Source organism: Mustela erminea, chromosome 11 (assembly GCF_009829155.1).
Source record: "Mustela erminea isolate mMusErm1 chromosome 11, mMusErm1.Pri, whole genome shotgun sequence".
NCBI classification, from domain to species: Eukaryota; Metazoa; Chordata; class Mammalia; order Carnivora; family Mustelidae; genus Mustela; species Mustela erminea.
This window is the reverse complement of record NC_045624.1, coordinates 20004920-20025397: the sequence shown is the minus strand read 5'-3', so window position 1 is coordinate 20025397 and position 20478 is coordinate 20004920. Positions and strand designations below refer to the sequence as shown.

The following is a 20478-nucleotide window of genomic DNA, read 5'->3' as shown; positions in this document are numbered from 1 at the left end:
GTCTCCTTAGCTCCTGACATTTTGCTTTTGTCTCCTATTGCCCATCCCCAGCTCCCTCAATGGAACCCGACCAGGCACTCGCAGCATTGAATTTCAGTGCCCCTTTTGCCCACAGCTTGCATTCAACCCCCCAGCTCCATGGTTTTTTGGCTACTCAGGGTGCCTGTATCATTTGTCCCGGGGGCCCAGCCCACCTTAGCCAGCCTGGCTGGCATCTCTACCATACCCATACCCACTTCCCACAGTGGGAAGCAAAGAGAGAGAACACGAGGGTGAACATGTTGTAGGCACTTTGCACTCTCTCCCAGAAACTTAAAAACTCAACATTAGAAATTCAGTTTCTCTACAACATGGGTGAGGTTGGGGTCCTTCTCAAGCCATGCTGTTCTGACTCTGTCTAGCCACCCATTCCCAGAGGTAAGACTTGCTCCCTTCCAAGTAGCTGGCCACCTGTTTTCTCCTTTTAGCCTTCCAGTATCCTTAAGATGGATGAAGGGATATGATCACATGATCCCTGCTTTGTGGCATTCAGGGACACTGAGACACACAGCCCCTGAAGGCAGGCTGGGCTGGGCTCTGACCACCTTCGGGGGCATGAACATGAGCCTGACTAGTGCAGGTATAGGGCTGTTAGAAGAGGAGTCTCTGGTGCAGATGGAACCCTTGAGCACACCTGCGTCTCTGGCCCTGCAGGTGGCAGTAACCAAGGTCCCACTCTGATTTTTCACTCAGCATGGAGATCCCAAGTTCACCTCCTCCTCCCGGCTGCCCTGGGGCCACTACGGGGGAGCAGGCAGAGCTGAGGTTCAGTTTCCCAGGCCACCCAGGCATGAAAGGCACTTCTCAGGACCTGTCTACATGTCTGGCATCCAGACCCACCACCTGTATCTCTGGGATTCTAGCAGGAAGTGTGTGTGCCCTGCCTCGGGCATCCTGGCCATGCAGGGCCACATCCTCAACTAGGAGAGCGGCCTCGTGGTGGAGCCTGGCCGAGATCCACCATCCTCTTTCTCGGTCGTGGACCCATAAACTCCTGCCAAACATGTAGCTGTAGCCTCGGGGGAAAAACAAGGAAGGAAGGAAAATAACCAAGGTGGGGAGAGGGGAGAGATTCTGAAATCTGGACAACATCAAGAGCCGGTTTCCATGACAACCACCCCTTATTACGGCTGCTCAAACCGCAGCCTGTTCTAATCAGTGTGGACTATGGAGGCTTCGGTCCCAGGCCGTGACTGCCCCCACCCGCCCGGGCGGAAGGACCCCTGACACTCTCCGAGGACCCTGCTCTCGCAGGAAAGGGGAGATGTGTTGGGGCAAGGAGTATGGGGATAAAGAGTGCGGGAAGTGGAAGAAGACACAGTCGGGGGCCCAGGATGGCGCGAGTGTGGGAAATGTGTGTGCGTGTGTATGCACATGTGCACATGTGTGGGCATGTCAGGGGATGGTTATCTTGGCACGGGGGAGCCCCGAGCACCCAGCCATCGTGCCAGTGTGGCCGTCTGTGGGCACGCCACCTGAGCCTGTCTGCGTCTCTCTCCCTCCTTTCCGACACCTTGGAATACTCTCGCTTCTCTCCTCTCTTGCAGAGCTCTAGGCTGAAGGCCGCAGGCTCATCCCCATAAGGCAAAGACGGGGGTCGGAGCCCAGCAGAAAGCAGGCACTGGCAGCTTTCTCAGTGAGCTGGGATGAAGAGAAGAATCGCACTAACGCTCTCTAGAGTTACACCAGAGTGGAGGGATTATGGCTCAGGGACGCCCAACCCAGACTCCAGACTCCTCAAGTTCCTAGAAAATGATTGGGGACTTCCAGGTTTTCCTCCAACCCACAGATGGGGCCTCAGAGGTGAACAACTTGTCAAAGTCACCCACTGGGTCTGGGGTCGGCCTGGAGCCGCTGTCCCCAAAAAACTGAACTCTCCCCTGCTCCCTTGGAGAGAGAGCTCCTCTCTCCCTCCTCCTATGCCCGTCTGGCAATCACCCAAACACACTGCAAATCAGATGACATATGACACGCCACACTCCGTCCTGCTCTGGAGGGAGTCCGTCTAGGGGGACAAGGGATCTGGTTTATATTTTAAGCAGCTAGAGTAAAAAAATGGTGTGGGGGGGAGGCTGGTGAGGTAAGGCCATGGCAAGGAACACTGTGAGGCTGTCTGGGGTAATTACTTGGCCCAGCCATCCTGAAGCGGGGAGAGGGGGGAGCCGGGCACAGGGGACGGCCTGCCCCCTAGATGGTGAGTGTGTGGAAAGAGCCAGTCAGCATCAGGAACTCCAGGCTTCCCCCTCCATCTTATCTGCCCGTGTCACGGCCACTGTTGGAGACCCAAGAAAAGGATCCAGCGGGGGGACAGAACCCCATCAGACAAGGAGATCTTTCCCTCAATTTCCACCCTTTAGAGAGTCTCTGAGGAAACCTTCCATTCAACCCCCGACCTAAGTCACTACACAGAGAAACTAATGGCCTGAGTTTCGGCTGATGGCTGACCACCCAGGAGACAAGGGGAGACCAAAAATCAGCATAGGACAGAAATTAACAAAAAGGTCACTGACTAGGAGATTGGGGGAGGATAAGGTTTATGTGCCACAAACTAGGAATGACCCACAAACAGCCCCAGCCCCTCCTTCCAGCTGGGAGGTGGTTCCAGGCAGTGGCTTCACAGCTGCCACACTCCACAGCCAGGTGCGAGTTTCAGGGCCTAACGTCACTTGGGCTGTTGGCCGCTCAGAGACCACCCCTGCAAGAGCTTGGATTTCCACCTGGCTTGGATTTCAGTGGGCTTGCTGGCCACAGGGCCCCCTAAATGCTCCCATCTTGTTCAGGGATAACGCCCATCGAGACTTTGGACCCAATGTCATGGCTGCAGAAAGGCATTCCTTCTGGGTTCCTTCTTCCTGTTTCCCTGAATCCTCAGGTGAAAAAGACTACTAGCTGTCCCTATGGAAAAGAGAATCCAGTTCAGGTGACCCACCAACTGGTATTGCATGTCTGTTTTGGGTTTTTTTTTGGGGGGGGGAATCTCTACGCCCAACTTGGGGCTCAAACGAATACCCCGACATCAAGAGTCATGTGCTCTGGGCACCTGGGTGGCTCAGTGGGTTAAGCCACTGCCTTCGGCTCAGGTCATGGTCTCAGGGTCCTGGGATCGAGTCCCGCATCGGGCTCTCTGCTCGGCAGTGAGCCTGCTTCCTCCTCTCTCTCTCTCTCTCTGCCTGCCTGCCTCTCTGCCTACTTGTGATCTGTGTCAAATAAATAAATAAAATCTTTAAAAAAAAAAAAAAAAAAAAAAAAAAAAAAAAAAAAAAAAAAAAAAAAAAAAGAGTCATGTGCTCTACTGACTGAGCCAACTGGGTGCCCCTACTGCATGTCTGTTTTGCTCTTCAGAGATAGTCTCCATGGGACGCCTGGGTGGCTCAGTGGGTTAAGCCTTTGCCTTCAGCTCAGGTTATGATCTTGGGGTCCTGGGATCGAGTCCCACATCGGGCTCTCTGCTCGGCGGGAAGCCTGCTTCCTCCTCTCTCTCTCTGCTTGCCTCTCCACCTGATGGTGATCTCTGTCTGTCAAATAAATAAATAAAAAATCTTAAAAAAAAAAAAAAGATAGTCTCCATAAGCAAAAAGGTCAGGATATGGAGCATAAAAAGTCAAATCCTGAAGGGTACAGGTCTTTGCCAACAGCCAGAAAGTAGCTCACTGCCTCTCCCCTTCGTGGTTGAGCTCAGACAGTTAGTAGACATGATGAAGCTGACTTCTCAGGGGCAGAAATCTAGCAGGGGGGATACGAGCGCGGTGTGTGTAGGTGCACGCACACACACGCACATGTTCTCACAAAGGAAACCACGATCATTGGTGGAGTGTGGGTGCATATGTGAAAGTTGAGGGTCCTGCCTTAGCAATGGCACAGAATGGGAAGAGAGCTGCTTCTGAGTCAAAACATCCCCCCCCCCCCAGCCCCCCGTCCCGGATCTGTGCCTCCACACCCTTAGCCTGCCCTGTCCTGCTGGATTTCTTCACACTCCTCTTGTTCTCCTCTTACTGGAGGCAAAGCAGACAGAGCTCTTCATCTCTCCCACCCCAAACTGACCCATGCCACTACGTACACACATCTTGCAAATATAGAAAAACCCAGAGGCCTCAGCCGGGACGACATATGCACACCAACAGTTGCTGCCACCGCCCCAAGCCACGTCTAGGGGAGCACAGAGAATAGCCTGATAGCGGAGGTCACTCCATCACATTGGGGGACAACCACTGTCGCCTGGAGAAAGGGAAGTGGAGAGGGGTAAGGAGCACAAAGGAGAGTGGGCAAGAGCGAAGACAAAGCCAAGGGTTCAGTGAGGGCAAGGCTGGGGGCGAGACGAAGGCTGGTGGCTGGAGCCACAGGAGTATGTGGTCGCCCTTGTGGGAGCATGAAAAGAAGCCATTCTTCACCTGGGGCCCTCCAGCGGGGAGGCCACGGCTTTGGTGCACTTTATAGGAAGGTCTCAGCCCATTCTACAAACACACAGGTATATACCGCACCAAGAGCACGCCTTGGTAACTTGAGATTAAAAGTTGTTAAAGCCACTGACCCTGGTTAAATCAAGAGCACGTGGAGCTTTGATTTCCTTATCCAGGAGATGTAGGCACTGCTAAGCCACTCTTTCCTAGAGCTGCTTTTATGATATAATCCACAGATAAAGCACTGGGCACAGTACCTTGCATGTACTAGGTGTTCAATAAACATTCATTTGTTCTCCTATTTTCCAGCCCCCCCCCATCCAAGGTCTAAAACGAGGTAGAAAAACTGGGGGAGTAGCAGATACATAATGTCATTATTTGTAAAGCAGCTATGCATTACTCAGGTAGACGCGCAGATGGGCCCTTCACGATCACACAAGGAATATTCCCATTGGATGATAACTGTAGCCAGATAATTGCAATGTCAGTCCAACACAGATTTCCAAGTGTCATGTAGTCCAATGGTAAAGTGAAGACTCCAACGTCAAAACTTGACAGCAACCCCTATGTACCACTTGCCAGCCATCAGCCTGGCTCCGTCCAACACCCAGCATCGACCTACAACCTGAGAGATGCTTCAAAAATTATATAATTCTCTAAAGCTTTCGATGTGCTCAATATTGACAACTCTATTCTTGGCTTAATTTTTTTTTCCAATCTTCCTTATGACTGATTGTCAGGATATCAAAATAAAAGCTCTGTTCCAAATCAGCCGGCCACCACCGGACCGTAAGTGTTCGAAAGGCATTTACGGGAGGGTGTCTGAGGTTTAACGTGCCATGACTCTCGGAAGCACGTGCACATATTCATTCTTCAACCAGCGTTGAGAGGAACTGGCATGTCCATGTTAAACCCTTTATCCCCGGCAGCAAGCTATAACCTGCAATCATTACCAGATATATAACATGCTTCACCAGCAGCAAGAACGTTACCGTCTCTGGTGCCTCCAGCCGCCCTGGTGTCACGCAAGAACCGCAGTTCTTGTTTTAGCTTTGGCCTGGAGAGAACGGAGAAGCATGAAAAAGTCTCCACCTGATGCAGCTGCCCCGACACTTGAAGCTCGGCTGGCAGGTGTCCAGACACACGGCCCGCACGTGCAGGACCCCCTTGCTCGGGCTCAGCTGTTGTGAAGGCCAGCCCCTTCGAGGGGCATTCAATTCTGGATGCCTCTGAAGGTCCTCCAGACAGTCTGCAGACAGGTCGCCCAGAATGTGTGACCGTCCTTGCTTTGGAACACATGGATCAATTACGTGTCTGGCTACTGTGACACACAAACACACACACACACATATACACACACAGACACAGACATATAAATACATATGCATCCGTCTATGCATGTGCATACATGCAACGCATGACTACCCTCCTTATTCACCTTGCATGACTCGTTTGGTAGAGACATTTGTGAGGGGGATAGAGGGGTATTTTCTGCTCAAGCAGCTTCTGGAACCCAAACATTTGGAAACCACTCGTGAAAGAGGCAAGCCCTGAACTCAGGCTCATGCAATAGGTGATCAACCACGGTCTGTGGCAGTAATTCTTTCTACTCTCTGCCCTTTCCCTAAACCCCCCAGCAATTTAATTCATGGGGCTTTTTTTTTTTTTTTTAACCTATGGTCCTCCAGGCCCTACCAATTGGGAGGTTACCAGGTGAGAACATCTGGTTCTTGGCCCCAGAAAACATCCTAAACCTGAAGGAGCAGTGTGCTGCGTTCTGAAGCTTTATGGGATTAGGGTAATGTGCTTCTGGCTAGCTAATTGGAAAACCTTACTCTGTGAGTGTGAGTGTACGTGCTCACGCACACGCGCATGTGTGTGTGTGTGTGGTATGTGTGTGCATGTGGCTGTGTGGGGTTGTACACTGCTGCCACAGAACACACTTTTATCTTCATAGGAATCAGTTACAACCTCCCATTTCCCCACAACAACGCAACTGTGAAAATCGTGAGCTTCAATCTGCAGGAAAATGCCAGGATCTCTGTGTTTCGAAAGGGAGGCTTGGCTTCCTTTCCCTACTGTCTTGCACAGACATGTGTTGCACAGACAAACACCTGGAGGGCAGTTCACCATTCTTTGAGGTGGCTGCCCCTCCCGTGCGGCTGTCACATTGCACCAGATCAGCACGACACAGCAAATAACACTATGACACGCGCCCTGCGACTTTTGAAAGGGCGCTCCCCACCCCAAGCCCCGCCCGCCTTCCCCAGCGCCGCTGCTGTCTTCAAACTAACCATCCTGAAACTGCTTAAAAGAGCCTGACAGGTAATTTATTCTGTGGCAGAGGATAGCAATTTCACTGTCCAGAGGCAAGATACCCAACTGCATCAGAAAATCCATCCACTCAGGGAAACAGGCTTAATATGATAACAATTCCAAGGGTGTGTGGTCATAATTCTTTCTGCTCCTTCCTCCCCTTCCCGAAAGCTGCTAGCAAATGTTTTTACACAGTGTCCATTTTTAAAGGCCCTCCAACGAACCTCCATAGAATAAATCAAATATTTCACCGTGAAGGGTGATTATCAGGCACTTGTTTGTGGAAAGAGCCAGCTACATTGGGGTCAGGGCCTCACGGTTGCGACGGGATTTTTGCCCATAAGTAGAATGTTTTTAAAATTGTATCGGACTCTCTTTGCAGGAGCCCTGCTGGGCTCTACGGGGCTTCACCGGACACCTGGCAGAGAAGGGAATGAGGCACAACGAAGGCTGCTGAGCGGGGCGAAGCTGGCGTCCGGAGGCAGAACCAAGATGGTTAATATGCCGATTTTTCCAAAATGTTCTGACCGCCATTCTCACATTTTGTTTCCTAAAATCCATGGATGGTAAAGAGGGTGAGCATTCCACTACTATTTCTATTTTATATATGCAAAAATCTAAGGCTTGGGGTACTGAAGACTCACCTTCTTAACCCCATCACAGGAATGGTGGACCCAGGCTTCTTGCCAGAATGAACCCCAACATCACGGCCTGTCTACAGTCCCACGGTGAATTTCCATCAGGGATAGAGCTGGGACCTACGTCTCCCAGCTCAGTCATAGACAAGTCCCCCCGCCCCAGCCTCCCTCAGCTAGCTTCTGCCCCATGAGATGGAACCCAACCTGCCTTGTACAAAATGCAAATTCTGCAAGTGATTTCTAAACACAGCTTTGCCACTGGGCTTGCTGTGTGATTTTAGACGAGATGCTTCCCTTCACACTGTTTTAGAAGACCTATCTGTAAGTGGGGCTCCTCAGGTCATGGTCAAGTCTTTCTGAGTCCACAGCGCCCAGCACAGTTCCGGTCTACATGTGTCCTCCCTAGGTCCTCAACTGAACTGAACTGAGAATACCGACAGAAATCTCTCACCTCCCACCGGCAGCCCCGGGGGACTAACACATGCTCAGAAGCACCATGGATCCCAAGCTTGTAAAGCCGTAGCATGGCTGAGGCACCTGGTGGCTCAGTAGGTTAAGCGTCTACTTTCAGCTCAGGTCATGATCCCAGAGTTCCGAGATGGAGCCCCATGTCAGGCTCCCTGCTCAGCGGGGAGTCTGTTCTCTCTCTGACCCTCCCCCACTTCTCTCTCATTCTCTCTCTCAAATAAGTAATATCTTAAAACAAAACAAAACAAAACAAAAAAACGGTAGCCTGTCTGTGTGCTCATGCCACAAACTCTACCTTTTTAAATAGTAATGATTGCAATTCTTTTCCAAGGTCTGCTTTTGGAGCTTATTTCATGCTTTTTTACATTTCATATCATATAAATATTTTATATATATATATATATATATATATCTCCTGAGTATATTACTATGTTATCCTGAGTTTATATATACATATATATGTATATATCCTGATGATACCACATTTTAAAAATGTATTCAGTCAAATAATAATCCTATTGCTTGGCCACCACTCAGGGGAACAAAGGTCTCTCTACAAGTGACTTGCCCAAGGCCAACAAAGCCTCAGTGTCAGAGACCGGAGTTCCCGAAGGTAGACCCAGCTTAATGAGGCCAGAGGTCTGACCGGGCTGCGCTCGGAGGGCCCTTCAGGGCAAGGAGTGCCAACTGCTTTACAAAGCAGCATGTCACCAATAGCTTGAGAGAGTGACATTCCTGGCCTCAAGTCACCATCTTTCAGAGACAGAGGTGAAAGGAGGCTCCAGCCCCTACGTGGTCACACATGGCCTTCGGGCCTGGCACAAAAGTGAGGATAAATCACGGCCCGAGGAGTGGAGTAAAAGTCGAAGAGTTGAAGCTGAAAGGAACATGTGTGGTGGCACCAACCTGGGTGTCGGGGCCCAGGACCCCAGAATTCCCAGGTGACGGTGGGAGAGGTGAATCTGCAGGTTCTAAGACTGCCCAGAAGTAAACAGAGAAACAGAAAACAAAGGGCTTAAAAACCTGGAAAGATGGGATGAAGTACTCCCCCAGCACCCAACCCATTCTCATTAGTTTTAACAGATGTCCCCTCCACCCCCTTGCTTCTTGGGAATGCCTCAAGATTTTTACTTTTTACGAATGGGCAGCTTCCCCCTGCCTCCTACGTTTTCTTTCTGGATTCCTATCTGCTGTTTCTCCACAGGATTCTTCCTGATCTTTTTTATTTTTCTTTTAGATGCTGACCTTTGTCCTCCCAAATGCTGTTGCTCAGAGAAGTCACCCTCTGCAAACTCGTCTGATGCATTTAAGAAGCACGTGCCAAGCTCCCATGGCGCCCCAGGCGCTGGGCTAAATCCTAGGCGTCCAGAGCTTATGGTTTTGTATGAAAGACAGGCATTAAGCAAGGAACCGAAAGCAATGCCTTTTGCCTCTTGAAACTTCTGGGTGGCTTCTTCTCGGAGCTGCTTGGATCTACCTCGCCCTGGTCTGACGAACTTGAGGTTCTAGGTTGTTGGGACTGGTGTGGTCCTGAGAGGTCAAAGTCCTGCTTTATGTCCAAGGCTGGCTGACGTTGGGCAGGATGGTGCTGCTAAGGTCCTAGTGGCCGTTCTGACTGGCTGAGCTTGGGATATCCCATGTGTACTCCTAACCACCACCCCATCACTGATGAGACCAACCAGCCGAGGCCCAAAGTCCCAGGGACAACAGACCTCTATCTGGCTTTTCACGCCTTTGGTGTCTCTTGAGGCCCAGGGTCCCCAAGTCCTTTGGTGGAGCAGGAACTGTTACCTTAACCAGAAGATATTCTTTTGCTAATGCTCAGAGCCCGTCCTCCCTTTGTGGTTGTTTTCCTCCAGAAAAGGCAAATCCAATCAGTGGCATCATCTGTTCTGTACTGTGTTCTCTTTGAAGGAGCCCTCGTGGCTGCCTGTGAACACATTCCGAAGTCCCAAGGCTTCACAAACGGAGTCTTGCTACCCAAAGTTAAAGTCAGCTGGCCATTTTCTTCCCAGAACTCAATTCTACTGACTCTCTGCATATTATTTTTTCCCCTCTGAACGGTAAGACAGACCGATGGTTTCATGACGGTGACTTCCGTACCCTCTCTGCCCGGATGTGTCTGCTGTCGATTTCTAGCTGCCGGGGACGCGTGCTCTGTTCCCCTGCCTGTGCTCAGTCAATAGAAATCAAGGGTGGTGACAAAGAGGCTGCTGGTGGTCACGGCCACGTTCCCCCTGGATTGCTCTGCACTCAGCCTTCCTTTTCTATGTCCCTCTTAATTAACCTCATGTCTATATCTTTTCTTCATTACATGGAAGGGAAAATATTGTCACTGAAGGATTCAGCAGAGAAAATTTCCGAAGACCAACATGGAGCATCTCCAGGGTTCCCCTTCATTTCCTAAATTGGCACTTCTCGCAAATTAAAACGAATCTGGTTTCGCTTCTTTTTTTAAAATGTGTGCTTCCATTCCAGGAAACACAATAATAGACAGATCCTATCAATGAGCAGAGAGACGACCACGGACCCATTCAGGTCCCATTGTTCCAAGCACCGAAACAGGCACCCACTGGGCTGTGCATCCCTTCTGTGAACTCCAGGGGACCCCCTTACATTTTTCCTTTTCCCCAAATGCCCTGCTTCCACATGCAGCCAGATCTAAAACCTTCAGGTGAACGTAAGCATTCTCTTGCTAAATTTCAGCCCTCGTTAACAGATTTTTTTTTTTCCTAGAATCTGAAACTTTTATTTTGAAATTCTCTCCCACGCATACTTTCCTTCTTCAGTTTGGAGATCGAACCAAACACTTACCTCACCCTCTTAGCAATGCCCTTTTTCTCAGATATATTTTCAGGAATTAACTCCCTTCTGGACAACGAGGACCATATGCTGTATTTTGAGCATCGTGAGTGACAGGTGGCATCTGGTAAAGGGACATAAGTTCCAGGAATCCCAGGTGGCCTGGTGCGCATCAGTGTGGAGGTTTACATTGGTGTGGGGTGAGACGGATTGCTGGGCTTCAGTGAGGCAGTGCCGATCAGTGGGGAGGCCCTGATCACTGGACCACACACATATTCTGCCTTTCCCACATTTGAGGACTCTGTTGGTCCCCACCTAGAGCATGTCCACACTAATCCATTTTTCTAGAAGTTCAGAAGAACCTGACAGTCACCATGTCTGCTCCTACACAGTGAAAACTATCACCATCAGGCCCTTTAAGGCCTTTAAGGGACCGCTCCCTAAGCTGGGTTCCCATTAACTTCCTGATCCTGGCCAACCATCTCAACTCAGGACATCCACCCTTATACCTGCAGTCTCATAACCCAAACCGGCCACCTGCTTCTTCTTCTATACTTCTGACGCAGATGAGAAGAATTATGTCTGGGGTCATTCACAACAAACCATCTGATTTTCTCTCTCAAGTTTCTGGAGCCCTCTCTCCACAGCTGCTGAGTAGACATGCCTGGCTCAGTGTCCACTCATTCAGCTCTCACCGGACCCCCTGGGGGGCATCCACGGAACACACCTTAGACACACAGACACGTCTAATTGCCTACTGCAATGGGTGACAGTATATAAATGACTTACCCCTGTGGTGTGAAGCAGCAATTATTGCATTATCTCCATCTGTTCAGGCTACTATCGCAAAATATCATAGACTGAATGGCTTATAAGCAAAAGAAATATATCTCTTGCAGTCCTGGCTGAGAAGTTCAAGGTCAAGGCATTGGCAGATTCACTGGTGAGAGCCCACTTCCTGGGTCATAGTCAGCCCTCTCCTTGCTGTGTCCTCATAAGGCAGAAGGGGTCAGGGAGATCTGTGGGGCCTCCTTTATAAGGACACTACTCTCATTCATGTCCTCATGACCTATTCGCATCCCCAAAGCTCCAAGTCCACAAACCATCACATTAAAGACTGGTTTTCAACTTATGAATTTTGGGCTGGGGCAGGGGGACCCACAAACATTTATTCTATAGCACATAGCAACCCTTCAAAATTGGGGGCACTTACTTCTGGAGAGAAAAATGGCATTTTTCACAGCCAAAATCCTTCAAAAAGGTATGAAAAGAAGGCAAATATATGGTTTGGAAAATCTTGCCTGACTGTGTGGCCAAACCATTCAAGTACCTCACTTCTCTGTCTATAAGGAAAGAAAGAGAGAAACATGGAAAATGAAATTCTGGGGATCTCTTCAGAGTTTCTGCTGACCCCATCCAGCGAGATGGAGTACTCTGAGTGGTGCTGAAGAGTGGCGGGAAGTTCTTCTCACTGGGAGCTCTGCTGGGCTCTCCCTGAGTCCTCCCCTAGGGATTCTGCCTTCTGTTATGGTTGACACAGTCTCTCGGGCTCACAGTATAAGCTGGTAAAACTCGAGGCCACATTTATAGGGGGAAAACTTACAGGTAGGTACCTCTTGATGAAGGGGACTGTTTGCCCAGCTCTGAGAGCTGAGCCATCTCCCTGATGGGTCTGCCTCGGCCCTGCACCATGTTAAGAAGAGCACACCAGCTCAGATGGACAAAGAGAAGGCCCCGGGGAGGGCCACCACCAGGGAGAGGCCAATGTGGGCAGGTGGAGTCTCAGCCATAGCTAGTCCTACTAACTCCCCAATCTCCCTGAAGCATAAATGAACAGCAGTGTGTAGTCCTTACCGTTGTTAACAGCTCAACGAGATCACGCACGTAGCCCGCTCAAATCAGAGACTACACTTCACAAGTGTCCGTAAAGGTTAGGTAAGAACAATGAACCTTCCTAGAATTCCTTGCATTTCTGCTCCCACCCCCACCGCCACAGTCTGCTGAGCTAGGCACCACTGCCATCACTTTACACTTGAGGCAGTCCAGACCCTGTGCCATTAAGTGTCTGTCCCCCGCCGTACAGCAGAAGGAGATTTGAAAGCGGGATTAGAGAAGACTGGAACATGTTGGTTCCATTTGACGGGCCCAGAGAGGAAACCCAGGGAAGGCCCTGGCGTGGCCTGGACGGTGATATCTGGGCTCCAACCTCTCTGTCTTCTTCAGCCTTCAGTCGGCCCCGAGGGGCAAAGGGAGTTAACTTGATGCAACAGGCACGATGACGGGGGTTTTAAGTAAGAGAAAAAGTAACAGCTGTTTCCATTAACTATTCCAGTTACCTCATTTTATCCCCGTGAAAGGCCTACCTGGTGGGTGTTCCTGATGGCCCCCTTTTACAGAGAAGGAAATGAGGGAGCTGGAAGGTGAGGCAATGGCTCCACGGCCACACGAGGTGCAAGTGGCATATTTGGGTGCCCTTTCCCTTGGCAGCAGGATCACGGCAGACACAGACGCCTCCGCATTCCTCCGCAGGCCTGTGCCTGGACTTTCCCTCTCCACCCCCCTCCACCTGCCCCCAGCCATCGTGTGCATTTTCATGAGGCATCTTTGCCCGGTGATCTGTTGATTTGTTATATTCGAATTGCAAACAAATGCTCTCATTTCATCCTTCCATCTTCCCTCTCCTGCCCTCCTGGCGTCTGGAATTCAGCATTGATTTTTCTGGTCCCGCTCCACTGCCTGACTGACATTTCTGGTTGATTTCCCCCTCGGAGACCTTCAGCTGGCTGGCCAGGTTCCCACTGGAGCCCAGGACGGGCTGGCTCATCACCTGGAGAAGCCGAATTGGACTCTTCCCCACCCTTTCCCTGCTCGCAAGTGCTCGGCACCCGCTGGACGCATTTCCCGTTATCCAGCTGATGGCTGGGCTCTCCTCCCCAGTCCTTCAGGGCTCTCAGCTTGGAGGGAGAGGAGGGGGAAACTGCAGGAAACAGGTGTCCCTGTGAGGGGGGACCAGGTGACTTTCGACATCCTAAGTACTGACGTTTTCAACCAGCCCTGGTGAGTCTACTGGCCGTACTGCCCTGAACGTGCCGGCCCCATCTCAAGCAGACCTGGTGGAATCTGATTTCTTGCGGTTGAAGAAGGAGATTATCCTGGAGCAAAATGGATTGGAAGGTGTAAAGAAGACAGGCGCAGTGAAAGGGGTGGGAAAGGCGCAGGTTTCCATCTTGCAAACAGAAGGGCCCTAATCCCTTAGTCCATCAGAAGATTTTACATAATTAAAAAGTTTTCTAAAAATGGATTTAATGATTCTCAGAGGTCATCTAAGTCAGTCTTCTGTCCAGGCCATGCAGCATATTTCAAAAAGATAGGCCTTCCTCCTAAGTTTAAGGACCCAAACAAGCACACAGACTCTCTCTCTCTCTCTCAACATTCAGTTTCTGCCTCTGACAATTATGTGGAATTATGAGGTACCAAAGAGCACTCCATTTTCTTCTCTGAACTCCCCATTCCCATCGGATGCCGTCCAGCATGTGCTCAGCTGGTATTTTACGAAAGCTGCCACTCTTCCAGTAAGAGCTGGACCAAGGGCTCCACGAAGTGGTCAGTGATGATCCGACCCACGGGGTGATGGGAGCCAACAGTGGTGGACTGCAGACTGCCATTGCTGGCTCAGAAGAGCTGATTATTACTTGTTTAGGAATTTCATGACCTGGTTGTTAAACCAGCTTGAGCTCACTGCAGTGGCAGCATTGACACCACAGAAATTGGCATACGCTATAAATGAGGGCTTTCCCCCCAACCCTCTGGAGAGCGGGAGGTTTCCTGAGGAGGGTGTCCAGTCATGGTCAGCTTAGACAGAAGCAGAAGGCAGAGGCAGGGTGGAAGAAGGTGGGAGGGAGGGAGGGAAGTCAAGGAATCCACACTCTTTGATCCCTTGGAAAGAGCAACCTCCAGTCAGACAACCACACCTCCTCATCTCCTAACCAGACACAACCTCACTCCCTCCGCCCCGTATCGTACGTACTGACTCCCTGATGAACACAATCATTGGTCACGTTGTCAGACCCAGAATGGAAGGAGGGGAAGAGACAGGAGGGACATCGGATTCTCTAATTTCTTAGAAAGTATGAGCTGGACGTATGTAAGAAAAGCAAAGAGCTCTTAACCGGACACTGAATTCTTGATGCTCGCTTATCCACGCCCAGCCACGGTTCTCTCCTGCTATTCCTTCTACAAATATTTATTCTCCTCATCTAACTGATGAGCTCATCAAAGCAGAGAACGTGCCTTTTATTTCTTATGGTACCTCGTAAGGTACTGAAGACGCAACAGGTAATTCACAAATATTTGGTTTATTCATTGAATTGCTTTGAATTGAATTGCCTTGGTGCCAGACCACTGGCTTATTATCAGAGGTCAACCCCGCTCAAAGGCTTTTCCTCCAACGAAGTGAAAAATCAGCTGCTGGATAGACAGATACTTGGTTAAGCATAAGCTTGACCTTGTCACTTCATTTGGGCTTATGCCTAGGGCTCCCTACCTCATTGCTAGACTGGGGCAGTTGACTGTTTTCCTTCTCCATAATTTCCCAGGCTTCTGGTCCCTTACTCAGAGCCATATGGTTTGAGACCATGAGTCTTAGTTAACCTGGGAACTTGGTCCCTGACGAGGCTCAACTTTGCACCTAGAACAGCCAGAAAAAAGGACAACACAAAGTCCAGCCAGCCAAGAATGGTTGCCAGGTTCACATCCAAAGGGGATCTGAAGCTCGGAGGAGCCATCACCCCCAAACTCCTGCCTGGTTATTATTTCTCACCACAGTTCATCCATTTCAGGGAAACCAATGCCCAGGGAAATTAAGGGACACCTGCTGGTCTCATGGCCCCGGCGCTGGTCCTATCAAGGTGTGAGAAGGCCAAGCCACCTATTGTGGAAATCTGTCCTCCTCTGATTCCCCTGTCACATGTGACTGCCTTCACGGTCATGCCTCTCCATCTTCACTAAGAGCTTTACCCAGAACCAGAAGCAAGACTTTCTCCACCTGCTGGACAAGAGGCCAAGTTTGCTGGGGGTGGGGGGGGGGGGTACTGCCTCTAAGGGGAGGCCTGTCCTCTCCAATCTAGTGGCCAAAGTCCAGGCTGCTTGCACACAAAGCTGCCAATGGGGGTTCACTTTGTAAGGGCTAAGACCTTGCTGAGAATCTTCTCAGAAATTCTAGGAAATGCTCACTCCTCCATTGTTTTTTATGGACAACTTCACAGAGCTCATCAGTCAACCTCCCACAGCCCAGTGGAGGGCCCCAGGCCGATGACCCAAGATCAAGGACACCGGATGAAATTCTTCTCAGTCCCATTGCCCATTTCCTTCCCGGACACCCGCTCCTATTTTTCATCTCGAATTCCTTCCCTCCTCCAGGAATGAAGATGACTGTTCCATAGGATACCTCCACATTTCAGATGGACAAACCGGCATCCATAGAGGCTGTGTGAGAAGATCAGGCTCACACAGTAAGTTACTAAGAGACGTGGGGCTGGAATGCAGGTCCGGGCGGCTGTGGTTCTCTCTGGCACTCAGAGCAGCCACGCCACACTTCCATGTAATGTTTCTGGACCATGAAGCTCTCACAGGCCTCAGGAACAACCCTGGCAAAACCCTGGCCTTCCACATCTCCCCAATGAGGGCTACACACTGAGGTTTCAAGAGGGGAGGGAGTGTTCCTTCTGGGGAGCACGTAGGTCTCCCCACACTGGCTGGTAGGACAACTGAGCAGCTCTATGTCTGTCACGGGATGACATCTGGAGGACTGATGCCCTGAATGCCTCTGACACACTGACTCTGCCGTTAATGGGGCAGCTCTAACTGCCCGTTAATTTCATTACTGTTCTGTCCGCAGCCAGTGATCAAGCTCTCTTCACCCCTCCCCCAACTCTTCTATCACTTGGCTGCTGCGGAGAGTTGCTCTCCACAGGGTGGCTGCAGGGACCCGAGATAACTGGGGGACCAGAAAGGATGGCCCTCCCCTCAGTGTCACACCCTCAGGGCTGGAGGAACCTGCTCAGCCTGCCCTAGAGCCTACGGTCAAGGATGCAGACATGCAGTCCCCTTGGACTCGTAACCTCCATGGAGAGCCTCTCAACCCTCTCTCTGAAATTCCAGAATGATCTCTGCATGTTCCTGAGTTAGGATTCTATTCCACTCTTGCCTAGAGCTCCTCTGGGCAAGTCGGAAAACCAGAGAGGCCCAGGTGGGCAAGGTCTGATCCTTGCCCTCTCAACAGGGACCCAGTCTTTGAGCACCCTGCCACCCAAGGGTGGAAGGCCTCAAAAATGAGATGGCTCTAGCCTAAAGGTTCCCAGCCTAGCTCTCTTCCGTCTCCACGTGCTCAACGTATGGGTTGTCTTCGTTGCTAACTCAGGGTAGGTCCGGACTCACCAACACCCACCCGCCTTTCTTTGTAAATGGTGGTTGACCAGACCTCCAGGAGACCATGGGTGAGAAAGGCAAGTGGGAGAGCAGGTGGAGTCAGGGCTGACCCTTCACAGCCAAGACCCACCAGTGCTGATCTGCAAGTCCTCGCCTGCTGAGCGGGGGTGGAGGATGGGGGCGCAGCTCACCCTTCACAGCCAAGACCCTCCGGTGCCGATCTGAGAGTCCTTGCCCACTGAGCAGGGGTGGGGGAAGGGGGTACAGCTTGATTCCACCTCCAGGTGCTTTTGGCCAAGGTGTTGATTTAGGCTCCCTTTCCACTGCACCCCTGCTTTGAGGTTTCTGGGGATCACCATGGGAAGGAAGATGGAGGCAGTGGCCATCACCTTCCCGGTCAGCATCACGTTCCCCCAACAATAACTGACGCATTGAGCAGCTTATGGGCTGCTTGTGGAGGAAAGTCTACAAGGACAGATAGTTCCAGCCCTTAGACAGTTGGGGAAATGTACAGTGCATGGGAGCACACATGCATAGAGCAAATATTAAGCAACACAGAAGCCTATTCCCAAATCAAAATTTTAAAGAGGGCTCCCTTGCACTGATCTTTGGCGAGAAAAAAACTTTTTTTTTTTTTGCAGGGGGATGGGAGGCTTATATTTTGTTGTTTGCTGTCCCTGATGTGCCCAATGTGGTGAGAACAGTGGGGCAAGCAGTCAAGGACATATCCTTGCCTGTGGGAAGTTTTATAAGAGAAGAACAAGGGGACAGTGTGGTTCCTGGGCCCAGGGGGACTCCAAGAAGGGAAGGTCTCATGAGGCCCTTTAAGAGAGAGCGAGAATGAGCTCACACACTTCACCTGCCTCAGTGGCCTGGTACTGACTGTGCATACCAGGCCAGGATCTACACCCACACACAGGGGTATGGCGCAGGGCTGTGCAAGTTTCTTGTAGCAATGACCTTCCTAGAGATGACAGCCCAGGAGCCTCCTTTTCTTAAATCAAGAAACCTTCTGTTTCTCTCAGGCTTAATATGGACCTTCCTCCAAAATGAGGCTCAAGGCACCAGACATCAAAACATGACATCACTTACTGCCCACTTCCTTCCTCAACAGCCCTCTCCCCATCCCAAAAAGGCATGCTGGAAGGACACCCAAGAGATTCTTGGCCATTTCTCTTGGAGTAGTCACAGGTTTATTTTTGTCTCAAGTCTTGGCTTAGCTTGGGGAGTTAGAGTAGAGGCAAGAAGATGTTTTCCTCCCCTGCTTTGACCAGGGGGAACGCTTCCAGAAGAACCTGGAATGCAGTTACCCGTCATCATCTCCCCCAGCAAGGCATCCTGGCACCAGCAGCCAGAGACGGAAGAAGCAGGAATCAAAGGCAAGGCTGCTGCCTCCCGCTGTTGCATCCCACCCACCACAAACACGTTTCAAGCTACTCAGGCCTTCCCAGCCCAGGAAGCGTAGAGAATGCCCACCTCCCCCAAGCACACATCGCAGGGCTCCCAAGGCACGAGTAGAAGAAGATGCAGTAACAATAAAAAAATAAGGGTGGCCATGGTGGTGCCGGGCAGTCCAGAAAGATACGGCCCAGGCCATGTTTCTAGTCTCAGATCCTTTCTGGAAGGAGTCACGAGAAAGCACTCACGGACTCCTTTGGGTGGTGTGAAAGGTGTGAAGGCCACGCTCCGGGCTCCCTGGCACCGGACGGTCTGCTCTCTCCCTGCTCTGGGGAAAGGCTCTGCTCACCAGGAATTCTGTTTCAGCCTAAGCTCTCCGGTCTGTGAAGGGGAGCATGAGAGAGGACATGAACATTGGCACAAGGGATCAGAGACACAAGTATCAGCTGGAAGACAGCTCCCCAAATGGCCGGAAATGAAGGCCCTAATTACATTCCTCCATTGGCTCTGACCCTGGGTCACCATGCACAAGCAATTATTTACTCTGGCCAAGTGATTAGGGAATTGGGGCCAGGGAACTAATGTGTTGGGGTAGAGGCACACAGGGTAAAGGAGATGAGGGCGGTGATGAGAGAGATGCTTTTTTTTTTTTTTTAAGGTGTTATTTATTTATTTGACAGAGAGTGAGAGAGCACAAGTAGGGGGAAAGAGAGAAGCAGGCTCCCTACTGAGCAGGGAGCCCGATGTGGGGCTCAATCCCAGGACCCTGGGATCATGACCTGAGCCAAAGGCAGATGCTTAACCTACTGAGCCACCCAGACACCTGGGAGAGATGCTCTTTCTTTTTTGCCTCCTCCTCCTCCTCCTCCTCCTCCTCCACCCAGGGCTCAGCACAGGCATCAGTGAGGCAGCTGTATGCCATGGTCTATTCCTCAGTCACAGTGAAATATCCAGAGGCCCAGACATGAAAGAGGGGTAAAAAGAGAAAAGGAGAGAGGGCGAAGAGAAGAAGAAATAGTTGCCTTTTAACAAGTGAAAGTCCTGCGCACATCAGGGAGAGAACGGAGAAGTCTGCGGAGGCCCGCCCTCCTCCCGCCTCCATCCCCCAGGACGAGCAGAGAGAAATCCCATCAGGCAGCCAGGACCGCGGCAAAGATGGAACAGACCGGAGAAAACAAGGTGATACGGACCCTAAACCGGGGCTAACACTGTGCGGCCGTGCTTCTCCAAGGGCGGTCCCTGGACCGGCAGTGTCCAGGTCTCCTGAGAACTTGCTAGAAAGGCGACTGCTCAGACCCCACCCAGAGCCTCCCGAAACAGAAACTCTGGGGGGTGGGGCCTGGCAATCTGTGTTCTAACCAACCTCCCAAGGTGGTTCCAGTTCAAGGTCAAGTCTGAGCACCGCCCCTGCAGGGAAAAGGGACGCCATTCCTTTTTGTTTCTGGACTTTGCCTACATGGGCTTTTTTTTTTTCTTCCAAATTCGGTGTTCAAAGTTCCCCTTGAGACTGGGCTTGCTTTCAGTGAAAAATAAATAAATAAATAAATAACCATTTCTGCACAAAGGTTTTGTCTTTGACGGGCCATCAGCAGGGATGACTTCTGAGTGTGGTTCATTCAGAAGCACCAGAATTAGGTCTTCCCCTCGCGCTTGGCATCCCTCGTCCCAGCTCCCTTGCGGGGACAGCAGGCAGGGAGCACCAGCACCGTGACTGAAAGCAAAGGAGAAGAAGGACTTCTGAGCGCCTTCCAGATGCCAGGCGCTGCTCCGAGCAGCTCATACACACTAGCTCACGTCTCGCAATAGCCGTGCCGTGTAGACTTGAAAACATGTTCAGAGAGGCGAAGGGAGTTGGTTAAGGCCGCACAACTATGGTCTCATGTTGCAAAGTTGTTGATTGTACCACTAAATTGCCTTGCCTTCTCCCCATCCAAAATTATTAAAAGAATAGCTTCCCCCCCCGCCCGCCGCAACAAAGCCACTCTGTTTTCTTT

The 20478-nt window shown here is 50.9% G+C and overlaps 1 protein-coding gene across 3 annotated transcripts in view; it reads right to left on the bottom strand.

The window, feature by feature from the left end:
- Positions 1-20478, bottom strand: part of PLXNA4 (plexin A4) — a 424114-nt gene that overhangs the window by 290469 nt on the left and 113167 nt on the right. The gene's annotated exons all lie outside the window — the stretch shown is intronic.